At 38.5% G+C, this 12,515-nt stretch overlaps 1 pseudogene; it reads right to left on the bottom strand.

Annotated features, from left to right (window-relative positions):
- Positions 1-10,183: 10,183 nt before the first annotated feature.
- LOC144616458 (V-type proton ATPase subunit d 2 pseudogene) lies at positions 10,184-11,419 on the bottom strand (annotated as a pseudogene).
- Between the last annotated feature and the right edge of the window lie 1,096 nt (positions 11,420-12,515).

The raw sequence follows: 12,515 nt of genomic DNA, 5'->3' as shown, positions 1-12,515 counted from the left end.
TCATGGTTCATGGGTTCAAGCTCCGTGTTGGGCTGTGTGCTGACAGCTCAGAGCCTAGAGACTGCTTTGGATTCTGTGTCTCCCTCTCTCTTTGTCCCTCCCCCTGCTTGTTCTCTCTTTCTCTCTCTCTCAAAAATAAACATTAAAAAAATTATCCATAGTGGTTTGGAGTGTATCTCTTTGTATAGCCTTTTTCAGTGACTGTTGTAGGTATTACATTATACATACATAACTATCATGGTCTACTGGTGTCATCATTTACCAGTTTGAGTGGGGTATAGAAACCTTACCTCTCTTTATGTCCCTTTCCCCTCCCTTATATGTAATATAATTGCCTTAAATATTTCCTCTACACCCATTTACAACCACATTAGTGTTATAATTTTTGCTTCAACCACCTAGTGTAAATTAGAAAATGCAAGAGAAAAAGAATTTATTGTAGTTACTCATATTTTTTGCTGATCTTGTTCTTCTTTCTCAATGTTTCAAGGTTCCTCTTTTATAATTTCCATTCTGTTTAGAGAACTTCTTTTAGTTATTATCATTATTGCTGGGCAGGTGTGAGAGTTCTCCCACATCCCATTCCACTAGCATCTTGGGGAGAAGCCCTCATTACTGGTCTGACGAAATGAAATTCTTGGTGTCCTAATTGGTCTTTTTGGACACCAGTGCAGGGTGATAGTGCAGTGTCATGTTACATTCTTAGGAGGGGAGAAGTCTAGGTGTCCTATTCTATCTTTCTGGTGTGAGTAGGAATGGGGCCACAGTTATTTCTATGGTGTTTGCAAATCAGAGCCGGTATTTTCTAAAAGTTTTTGGTCTTGACAGGCTGCCCCTGTCCTGATCCTTTGGCTAGTGATACCAGATTTTCGGCTAGCGATAATCAGACTGTTGACTAGTGATATCAGCCTTTGGGCTAGTGATATCAGACTTTTGGGGCTTGTTTGTTTGTGTTAGTTGGCGTTTCTAAGTTGTCAGTTTCTTCAGCTCCAAGTTTGGGATGTATCAGGCGAAAAGAAAGCCCAGGGAACCCACCATTGTGTTGTTCCTCAGGTCCTGGTGTCCCACATGGTCTGCCTTCTTATCTCTACCTTTCAGAGTCTTTTTATGTTTGCTTTATGTATAATGTCCAGGGTTTTTAGTTGTACTTAGTGGGAGGAATAGGGAGAAGTAGACGTACCCCATCTTCCCAGAAGAAGTCCTTGCTGTAAGTTTTTACATGCAACCTTTGCTAAATTAAATAGGTTTCCTTTTATTTCTAGTTTTGTAAGAGTTTATTTTATAAAAAAATCACAAATGGACATTGAAACTCAAAAAATCATTTCCATCATTGATTTATTTCATTATATATATTTTCCCTCTAAATATCTTAATATAGGGGATTATGTTGAGAGATTTTTTTTATGCAAAACATCTTTGTACTCCTATGATAAACTTTTTTTGATTATCCTATAGTTACATATTTACTGTTTGTTTTATTTAGTTAATATTTTACTTAGGGTGTTGTGTTTGCTTTTATAAGCATGGACATAGAACTTGCTTTTCTTATATTTCCTTATTTATTTTTATAATAAAAAGTCTTTAATACAATGAATTGGGCAGCTCTTCTGGAACAGTGCATATATGTATCTTTTCAAGGGCCAGCTTTTATTTTCCTTAATTTGCCTTTAGTTTTCTGTTTGTTGATCTTTATTCTCATCTTTATTATTTTCTTCCTCTTTTTGGGGGGTTTATTCTGTTCTGCTTTACTTAATTTTTGAGTTGAATGCTTAGTTCATTTTATTTATGTATTTATTTTTGGTTTTCTGATAAGTATATTTATAGGTAAAAAATGTTCCCTTAATCATATCTAACGAGTTTTGCTAGGTAGTGTTTTAATTTCTAGTCAGTTCTAATTATTCTTTACATTCTTTATAATTTTGATTTTAAGTCAAATGTTATTTATGAAAATGTAAACTTTTTTATTCCGCAATAATTTCAAATTTACAGAAAAATTATGAGCAGTAAAAAAAATTCTTATGACACTGTCTAGATTAATCACTTTTAACATTTTGCTATATTTGCTTTCTTTTTCTCTGTTTCTGTCTCTCTAATGTTTTTTTCTAATCATTTCAGACTAAGTTTCAGACATCATACCTCTTTCCTATTAAATATTTTGGTGCATTTTTAAGAACAAGGACATTCTTTTATATAAATACAGGAGAGTGATAATACTCAGGAGATTAAACTTTGATATAATACTATTATCTCACTCACTATATACAATCAAATTTCACAATCTCATTTTCTCAATAAAGATCCTTATAGTCTCCCCACTCCCTTTATCCTTTGCCCTGTGATCCAGAATACTCATTTCAGTAAATTGTCTTGTTTATTTAGTCATTTGTAATCTGGAAGAGTTCTTTATTTTCCTATATGTTGAAGCTTGATTAATAAACAAGCTTAAGTAATTTTATTTGTTCTGCTCTTTAAGATCTTTGCTTATTTTTCTGTATACCAGTTTTTTTTTTTTTTTTAATGTTTTATTTATTTTTGAGAGAGGGAGAGACAGAGCATGAACAGGGGAGGGTCAGAGAGAGGGAGACACAGAATCTGAAACAGGCTCCAGGCTCTGAGCTGTCAGCACAGAGCCTGACGCGGGGCTTGAACTCACGGACCGCGAGATCATGACCTGAGCTGAAGTCAGCCGCTTAACCGACTGAGCCACCCAGGCGCCCCGTGTATACCAGTTTTTGATAAGGGTTTGTTAAAATCACCAACTGCGACTAAAATCAACTTATACCTATAGTTCTTTCAGTTATCGCTTTATAAATCGTGAGGCTATGTTATTCATTTTATATATATTTGTGATTACTATTTCTTCTTGTCCTATTTTCTTTTTAATTATTAAAAATCTTTTTTTTTTGTCCTTTAGCAAAGCACTTTTTTTTTAAACCTTAAAATCTATTTTGTTGCCCAACTTTTTTGGGGTCATATTTGCCACCTGGTAAATCTCTTTCTTCCTTTTAATTTCAGCCCTTATGTATTTTCCTGCTTTATTTGTGTTTATTGTAAATAACACATGGTTTCATCTTTTTATTTCCTTTATTATCCATGCTTCTGTCTTTTAATTGGTAACTGCTAATATATTGAGATTTATTTTTGCAACTCATTTCTTATTTTATGTTTAATGTACATTGTTTCCTTCTTTTTTTCACTTTCCATTTGATAGACTGATTTTTTTTCTGCTGGATTAAAGGTTATATTTACTGATTCTGTTCTTATGAGGGTTGGCTTTAATTAATTAATTAATTAACTAATTAATTAATTTATTTTTACATTTACTTATTTTTGAGAGACAGAGAGAGACAGAGCACAAGTTGGGGAGGGGCAGAGAGAGAATGAGGCACAGAATCTGAAGCAGGCTACAGGCTCTGAGCTGTCAGCACAGAGCCTGACGCAGGGCTCGAACTCACAAACAGTGAGATCATGACCTGAGCCAAAGTCAGACACCCAACCTGCTGAACCACCCAGGTGCCCCAGGGTTGGCTTGATTTTAGAACATACACTCATGTTTACTTACCTTTGGGAATTTATTAAATATATTAATATTTATATCTTGACCCCAAATTCTTTAGCAGACTGGATGTCCTTCCGATTTTTTCAAATGCATTTATTTACATTTTTTTCATCCAACTTTATGGAGGTACGGTTCACAAATAAAGATCACATATATCTAAGTTACACAGTGTAACTTTTGAAGTTTTTATTTATTTATTTATTTTGACAGAGAGACAGACAGAGAGAGAGAGAGAGTGGGGGAGGAGCAGATAGGGAGAGAGAGAATCTCAAGCAGGCTCCGTGCTGTCAGCACAAAGCCCTGATGCAGGGCTCGATCCCATGAACCATGAGGTCATGACCTGAGCCAAAATCTAGAGTTGGATGCTTAACTGATGGAGCCACCTAGACGCCCCACACAGTGTAACTTTTAAAAAGCTGCAATGATTTAATATATGTATACATTGTAAAATAATTATTATAATCAAGTTGGTTAACACATCCATTACCTGTCCTTGATGTTTTCCTTCTCTCACCCAAATGCCAATCCCCCCACCAAGTGAAGATTTTAAAATCTGGACACACACACATACACACACCCTTTTTCTTAGTGTGGTCCTGGAACTGTTGTCAAATCACCTCTATTCCCATATTCTTTGTTGCAACCTCCTTAATTTGAGTCTCTTCTTATTTGAGTACTTCTTCCAAGAGTGTTTTTAATTTAGGTCTTTGGGTTCTAAGGCTTTGTATGCATAAAAATATATTTATTATGCCACCTTATTTGAATAGCAATTTATATGTATATAAAGTTCTAAGTTAAAGCTTATATTTCTTCACTAAAATATTGTCTTCATGCATCTATTGATGCTATTGAAAAGTGTGATGTCAATCTGATTCTTATTCTGTTGTAGGTGATCTGTCCTTTCTTTCTGTGAACTTTTAGCAGATTTCTCTGTCCCATTATAGTGATCCTAGGTGTGGAATTTTTCTTATTGCTCCTATTTGGTATACTTTGAGCCCTTTGTTCCAAGGCCTTTCATCTTTCTGTAATATTGTTAAATTCATTAGTCACTATTTCCTCAAATATTTATTCTTCTCTTTTGCTTTCTCACTGCAAGACCTTTTATTAACCAGATGTCAAGACTTTTATTTCTATCCCCCATTTTGCTGGACTCTCTTTTATGTTTTCAAGGCCTTTATTCTTTCCTGCCCTGTTCAGGGAGCCTTTTCCATCTTGGCTTCCACCTCACCATTTCTGCTTCAGCTCTATCCATCTGCTACTTGTTCCACCTAGAGTATTTGCAACATAAACTGTTATCATTTAAACCTCTAATATTATCTCTTTATTTTTATGAATTACCAGTTTTGCTTTAGATTGCTGATATCTTCGGGGTGCCTGGGTGGCTCAGTCAGTTGAGCGTCCGGCTTCGGCTCAGGTCATTATCTCACAGTTTGTGGGTTCGAGCCCCGCATTGGGCTCTGTGCTGACAGTTTAGAGCCTGGAGCCTGCTTTGAATTCTGTGTCTCCCTCTCTCTCTGCTCCTCCCCCGCTCACGCTCTCTCTCTTTCTCTCTCCTTCAAAAATAAATAAAAACACTTTAAAAAAATTTAGATTGTTGATATCTTTTACTATATTGTTAAGTGTATTTACCATCTTATTTTAAGTTCTTGTTTCATCTCTTTCTGAATTCTGCAGTAGATAGTATATGGTGTTTGATTTGTTATCTCTGTTTTGCAGCGGTTTTAGTCCTTAGCTGTCTAATTCTGTGGGTCTGTGAGCTCATGTCTCTACCTCTGTAGAGACAGAGGTAACAGCTGGTTTGGAGGGGTGATATGTAGTGGGAAAAGGGTGAAGGTCTGTGTCCTTCCAGGTCCAGCCCTGGGGGAGAACTCGGAAGCACTGTGGATCTCTCTAGTTGCAGCCACTCTGTCAGTCAAGTCTGAGGAATAGCACAACTGGGAGCAGGCAGGCTCTCTGACAGCTGGGGTAGTGGTGGCAGGTAATGGAGAAGTGAAGACCCCAGCCTATCACCTAGCTTCTTCAGTTACTTGACTTAGCAAGGGACAAGTGCTGCTCTGATTTCTGTTTATGTGTGAAGGGGAGGCAGTGATGTTCCAAGGTGTATGTGAAGGAGATAAGAGTCCAATTTGAAAGGTCTTCCTGCAGTGTGTCTTCCCACTGCTGCCTCCATCCCTGGGTATAGCCTTCCCCACTCTGTACACACACAGGTGAGTCTCCATTATTTTCATACAGGGCATCTTACTCTGCTCCAGGATTTCTCATGTTCACATCTGTTGGGAAGACAGGAGAGCCAGAAGATGGTCTACCTAATGGATAAGAGATCAGTCCGGCCACATGGATCGGGCCAGGAGGAGATGAGGCTCATTACTGAGCAATGGTTTATCAAGTAAACATTATGAAATGCCCGGGTGGCACATGAAGGAGCAGCGATTGGTGCTGGAGTACCAAGACCACAGTCTCTACCCAGTTCTAAGGGGTCTGGACCATCTCACAGCTAGCAATGTGATCATCTCTGAGGGAAGAACATAGACTGTTTCACACTTCTGATCACAGTTGGAAATAAGAGCTGGTGAGGGTAACAGACTGGTAAATGAGTTCTTAGATTTGTTTTTTGATCAATTCTCATGGCTGGTGACAAGGTAGAATAATCTTGTCTAGGACATTTACCTCAAAGTTGTGTTTCAGATAACCAGCTTAGAGTCTTCCGGGGTACTTGATGAAAATGCACATTTCTGGACCCCCCTGACCTGCTGATTCAGAATCCCTGGGGTGAAACTGAGAATTTGCATCTAGGCTACGTCCTAGAAATTCCTATGTACACTGAGGTTTAAGAAGCATGAGTAAGCTGGTTAGGTTAATTATGAGTTATTCTTATCAGTGAAAAATATGAATTAACTGGGGCAACTGGACATTCTTTGGTTTGAGGCTGCTGGCATGGCCTTATCTAATCCTTCCCATTGCCCTACTTATAATATTACTTCTACAATTACTATTGAAGTTTTTCATTAAGTCTCCTTCCTGCTGGTCCAAAGGAAAACATTTTTGTTTCACTTTCAGTTTTAATTTTTAATTAACATTTTCTAAGCTGTCCTTAGTTTTAATGAAAATGCTTCCAAAGTGTGTTCAAAGAGTGGCCCCCAGGTTGATGGTTTGAAGAACAGAATTGTATGTCAGTGGCGGTCAATAAATATTAGCATTTACACGTACAATGTGCCTTGGAAAAGGTAAGAGACGTAAGATACCATCACTCCCTGGAAGAACATACACTTCAATTATGTAGACAAGATAAAACACACATTTGAACTATGGTGCTCAATTTTTTTTTTAAAAAAGCACAAAGCACTTGCTATGGTCTAAATGTTTGTGTCTTCCCAAATTCACATGTGGAAATCTTTTTGCCTAATGTGATTGTATTAAGCTGGGGTGGGGGAGGGGGGCTTTAGGAGGTGGTTAGTTCCTGAGGATGCAGCCTTCCTGAATGGGATTAGTGTTCTTATAAAAGAAACCTTCCCAGAACTCTCTTGACCCTTCCTCCATTTCTGGGCACAGTGAGAAGGCACTGGCTATGAATCAGGAAGAGGGCTTTCACCAGAATGAAACCACGTTGGTACCCTGATCTTGAACTTCTCAGTCTCCAGAACTATGGGAAATAAACTTGTTTATAGGCCACCCAGTCTCTGGTATTTTGTTATAGCAGCCCAAATGGATAAGACAGCTCTCTCAATAAAAAATATTTGAGAACCTATGTGCATATGTTTATTTATAAATTATCATAAATTATTCACATGTACTAATAATATGACTTGATTACATGTACCATAACATAGACAAATAGAAAGTTTAAAGGTTGCCAAATGCATGTAAATAGAAATCCTAGTATTTCCTTCCCATAATCCTAAGGATCTTGTGTACATTCACTGTAGGGTACACACTCTATTTTGGAAACCAGTGTTTTAGAGAACAATTTGTGCCTGTATACCATCAAGCACTAGGTTTTATATTATAGACAAAAAGTCCTTTAGAGTAGAGAGAAGAGCAAACCTAGATTACCAGAACTGGTGAATAAGTTGAATAAAATTCACAAAACAAAATATATTCAATAAATGGATGAAATAGTAGGAAAAATTTGCTTTGGGTACGTGCTATTAAAACATGGAGAACATAAAACAAAAATGAATATACGGAGGGGAAAGAAACACAAGGCAGAAATTAAAACACTACCTCTTCTGGTAAAATGTTTTCCTGCCCACAGGTGGGTCTTTGCTGACATCTATGGGCTATAATTTGCCACTGGTTTTATTTAAGGATTTTACTATGCAAGTTTTAAAATTTAGATCTTTATATGTTCATTTCATTTCTCTTTGTCAGTAACTCGATATTGAAAAAATTTCTTTACCTGTTAATGGCTTAGCTGTGTTCCTGAAAGTCTTGAATCACTTAAATAATATGTATTCAACCATAAGCTTTGTGGGAGACTGCATCTGTCTTGTTCACTCTTGTATCTCTGGCACTTAACATCAGATTCATGGTGGTTATTCAAAAATGTCTTTTTTAAAATAAAGATTTAAAAATGCTTTTCATTTATTTTGAGGCGGGGGGCGGGTAGGGAGAAGGAGAGAGCGAATACCAAGTGGGCTCCACACTCTCAGCACAGAGCCAGACATGGGGCTTGATCTCATGAACCGTGAAATCATGGCCTGAGCCAAAATCAAGAGTCAGATGCTTAACCGACTGAGCCACTCAGGTGCCCCTGACTCTCTTACATTCTTACCTCTCCCTCAACCCCTTCATTTTATTAATACTTAGTGCAAATTCTACCTCCCAGACAACCTTAAGTATATCTTCTCATCTTCATTACTATTTTTAATGCCTTCATTTAGAACTTAGGCAATTTTGTTTTATAATAAATGTCAAATCTCTAACACAGTATGCAAAACATTTCTTCATCTTGCCCACCTCTCCTGTGTCTGCCTGTTTAGCCTTTTTCTCCAGTCAGTTAATCTGATTATAGATATAGATCTTTATGAAAACATGCTGATTCATGACTCCCTGCCTTTACTTTCTTGTGGTTTCCTTTGCCCGGAATGTCCCCCTTCTACTGCTTACTTGGAAAATTCCAAGGTACACCTATCAAAATTCCATTCAGATGTCTCTTTCTCCAGGAAACTTTTCTTGACCTGTCTTATACCAGTAAGAGTTAATCACTTTATTTTTCTGGGTTACTTTGTATTTTTTCCTATTGCTATACTTATCCTGCTGTAATGTGTTGACTTTCTGTAGAATTCTTGTCACAGAATTATCTATTTGTTTGATGATATTTACCTATATTGAACAATCCCACAAGAAACAGGCTTGTGAAACCCCCTATTGGGCTTCCTAAAACAGTATCATTCAGAGGATCACTTTTTAAAATTGGAACTTTTATTTTATTTTTTTTTAATTTTTTTTTAACGTTTATTTATTTTTGAGACAGAGACAGAGCATGAACGGGGGAGGGTCAGAGAGAGAGGGAGACACAGAATCCGAAACAGGCTCCAGGCTCTGCGCAGTCAGCACAGAGCCCGACGCGGGGCTCGAACTCACGGACAGCGAGATCATGACCTGAGCCGAAGTCGGCCACCCAACCGACTGAGCCACCCAGGCGCCCCAAAATTGGAACTTTTAAAGTAGGAACTTGAGAAATAGATTTCTGGTCTCTATCAGTTAGTCTTTGGGTTTTATATGATAGCCACTATTAACACTGTTTTGAGTTGGTTGTTAGAAAATTTTGAGCCAAAATTGCTGCCCACCCCTGAGTTTTGCCATCTAAATTAGCTTCATTTTAGACTCTTGTGAGGTGTCTTGCTTCATGCGAACTGATGTCTGGCAAAGAACATTTTCCCATAATGATAGAGAACTGGGAAGCAGTATGGGAACCACTAATGTGCAGAAATCACAGTCCACCTGTTACTTTCTGGAGGATACATAGGTGGGTGATGCTTGGTGCTTGAGAGGCTTGGGGAAGCCATATGATTGCATTTTCTCTTCTAATATATGCATTATTTTCCCCTTGGAAAGGGGTTGTTGGATAACTTTCAACTTTCTTAAGAACCTAATTATTTCTTCCACTATTTGATAGGAGATTTTTCCCCTTCCTGTGTAAAAACATGGGTTAATTGTGAAGTGGAAAGTGAGGTATCCAACAGGATCTAGAACCTCAAATCCCAGCTGTTTCGGTGGAGAAGCTGCACATTTCTTTTTCTTTTTCCTTTGTTTAAAATTAGATCTGATTAAAAATTTTTTTTAAATGTTTATTTTTGAGAGACAGAGAGAGACAGAGTGTGAGTGGGGGAGGGGCAGAGAGAGAAAGAGAGACAGAATCTGAAGAGGCTCCAGGCTCTGAGCTGTCAGCACAGAGCCCCACACGGGGCTTGAACTCACATGCCGCGAGATCATGACCTGAGCCGAAGTCGGACGCTTAACTGATTGAGCCACCCAGGCGCCCCAATCTGATTTTTTAATACAATCAAATGAGAATAGGAAAAGCACCATAGGATTAATTAGAATTAATGTCTATGGTCTGGTAAAGAATGAGACATAAACACGGAAACAAGGCTGCTTGGGAGAAAAAAAGGAAGGAACACTTTATTTCTGGGTTGGTTTACTATATTTCCATTGGGTCTGCAATTCATGAAGGTGCAGCATGGATTATTTTTGTATAACCCAGGTAATATAATGCAATTCTTTTGACTTTCCTCAAATCCTCTCCTTAATATTTATGATTTTCTGCATTTGAGGCCCCACACTGGGTTATAAAATTGGAATGTAACTGTTAATTTTACTTTGATGTGTTTTTTTGACATGCATTCTATTATCCACATGATATTTCTCATTTCTTGCTCCTTCAGCTTTGTGTATGCGTGAAGCACGCTATGGTGGGATTGCCTGTTGAATGTCAGCACGTTCATTTCTATCTCACACTCATAAAACACATCCTCCAAAGTCTTTCCTCTGCTGCCATCACCCACAGCCTCAAACAAAGGCTGGTCCGCTATAGTGGTCCGCTACTAGTCTCACCTGATGGAAGTCTTCTGCTTGAGCCCACAGGCACCACCCCTCAAGACAGAGCTTGCCATAGGTTGGGTAAAGGGTCTCCTGGTCGCCTTTGCTTGGTTCAGTGCCAAAGGAGTTAAAAGTGATGATAGAAACACCTCTGGCAGCCTCAAACTTAAGAATGGGACACGTAATTTCTACTGTGACCTCACCATGATTCTTACAGAATTTATAGGATGCCTCAGGGTGAGACTTGTACGGTTTAATGTGCAGTAATTCAACACTCAGTTCAACTAGGTTATTTTCAGACATATAGTCTTGAAAGGATGGAGCTAATGGTGTTTCAACCAGAGCAGCATTAAAGAGATCGGTGTCTCTGAAATGTTGATCACTTCCATTTCTGTGAAACAGCCCAATAGGTGGCACTTCACCAGAATTTCTTTCATAGGTCTTTCTTTCTTTCTTTTTTTTTTTTTTTGCAATGCACCGTTCATCAGTAGAATCATGTTGTTTTTCATATAACTGCATGTCATATATGTGGAAAAAATGTGCTCAGGAGTTCCAGGGAATGATTGCAGAAATATTCAAATTCTCTGCATTCATCTCAGTGTCAATTCTGGAAACAGAAACAGTAAGAGGATTTGTTAGATTAGCCAAGAAGTTGCCATAATCAGTGGCCTGGAGACGAATTTTCACATCTTCCAGGGTCTCACACTGGACCAGGTTGATGTAGCCCTGCTGGGTCAGGAGGCTGACTCTGCACCCTCGCCCCAGGCCTTCCAGGTAGCCAGGGTCCATGTTAAAGTATGGCTTGGCACCCTCAAGCATGGGGAAGAAGATCACAGGCAATCTGGGCTGAAACAGCCCTGGTTCTTGGTCAGCTCCTGGAGATTTGCCCTAGACTGGAAAAAAAAAAATGCTAGTAGTTATGAGGAGTTATCAGGAAGAAATCTATCAGCTGATAGGGTTTTCATAGCTGGTTTCCTCTGGTTTTAGTGCCTTTCAACACAGCACGCTCAGCCTTATTTATTTTTTTTTTTCAGCCTTATTTTTTACAGCAACAGTGAATCCGCTAGATAATCTGAGTAAACCCCGGAAACAAACCAAGACTGGGAGAAGGAGAGTAGGCTGCACATTTCTTGATTTAAAAACAGGGCCCTGGAAAGTAGACCAGGTATACAATTTCAATTGCTGAAAACACAGTTGAATTTGTATGTCTTTGGAGTAGGGAATTTAAAGGCCTGGAGTCTGCTGCTTGTTTCTTGAGAATTGGTGTGGCTACACTGTGGATATCAAGGAAAGGAGCCTCCTTTGGAAGGTGCCCTTAACTTAGGATGAGGTCCTCATCTGGAGGATATTAAAAAATAAAAGCCATTGTCTATCATGGTCAATGGAGCTCCTGTTTTTATTGATTACAAGAGATTATTATTGGGGCGCCTGGGTTGGCTCAGGGGGTTAAGCATTCAACTTCAGCTCAGGTCATGATCTCATGGTTTGTGAGATCAAGCTCTGTGTCCGGCTCTGTGCTGACATGACAGCTCAGAGCCTGGAGCCTACTTCGGATTCTGTGTCTCCCTCTCTCTCTGCCCCTCCCCCTGCTCTCATTCTGTCTGTCTGTCTCTCAGAAATGAACATTAAAAAAATAAAAAAAAGAGAGATTATTATTAACTCACATGAATCCAAGACTGGAGTCTCAAATACATAGGGGGGAAAAGTAATCAACCAAGATTCCTAGTGCTTTAAATGTTCATAACATTTAAGAAAAATTCCATGCTGGGATAGGGTCAAAGTACAGGATCTGTGAACCTGAGTTCCACTGTCACCCTGCTTTCAAGAGACTGCAGAGAAAAATTCCAATCTGTAAGTTACACAATTAGGTTAAGTACGTTAAAGAAATTAGCCTTCAGAAATCTTTTAATGATTT

This window comes from Panthera onca, chromosome B2 (genome assembly GCF_046562875.1).
Source record: "Panthera onca isolate mPanOnc1 chromosome B2, mPanOnc1 haplotype 2, whole genome shotgun sequence".
NCBI classification, from domain to species: Eukaryota; Metazoa; Chordata; class Mammalia; order Carnivora; family Felidae; genus Panthera; species Panthera onca.
The sequence above is the reverse complement of the archived record's forward strand: the minus strand, read 5'-3'. Positions and strand labels throughout refer to the sequence as shown.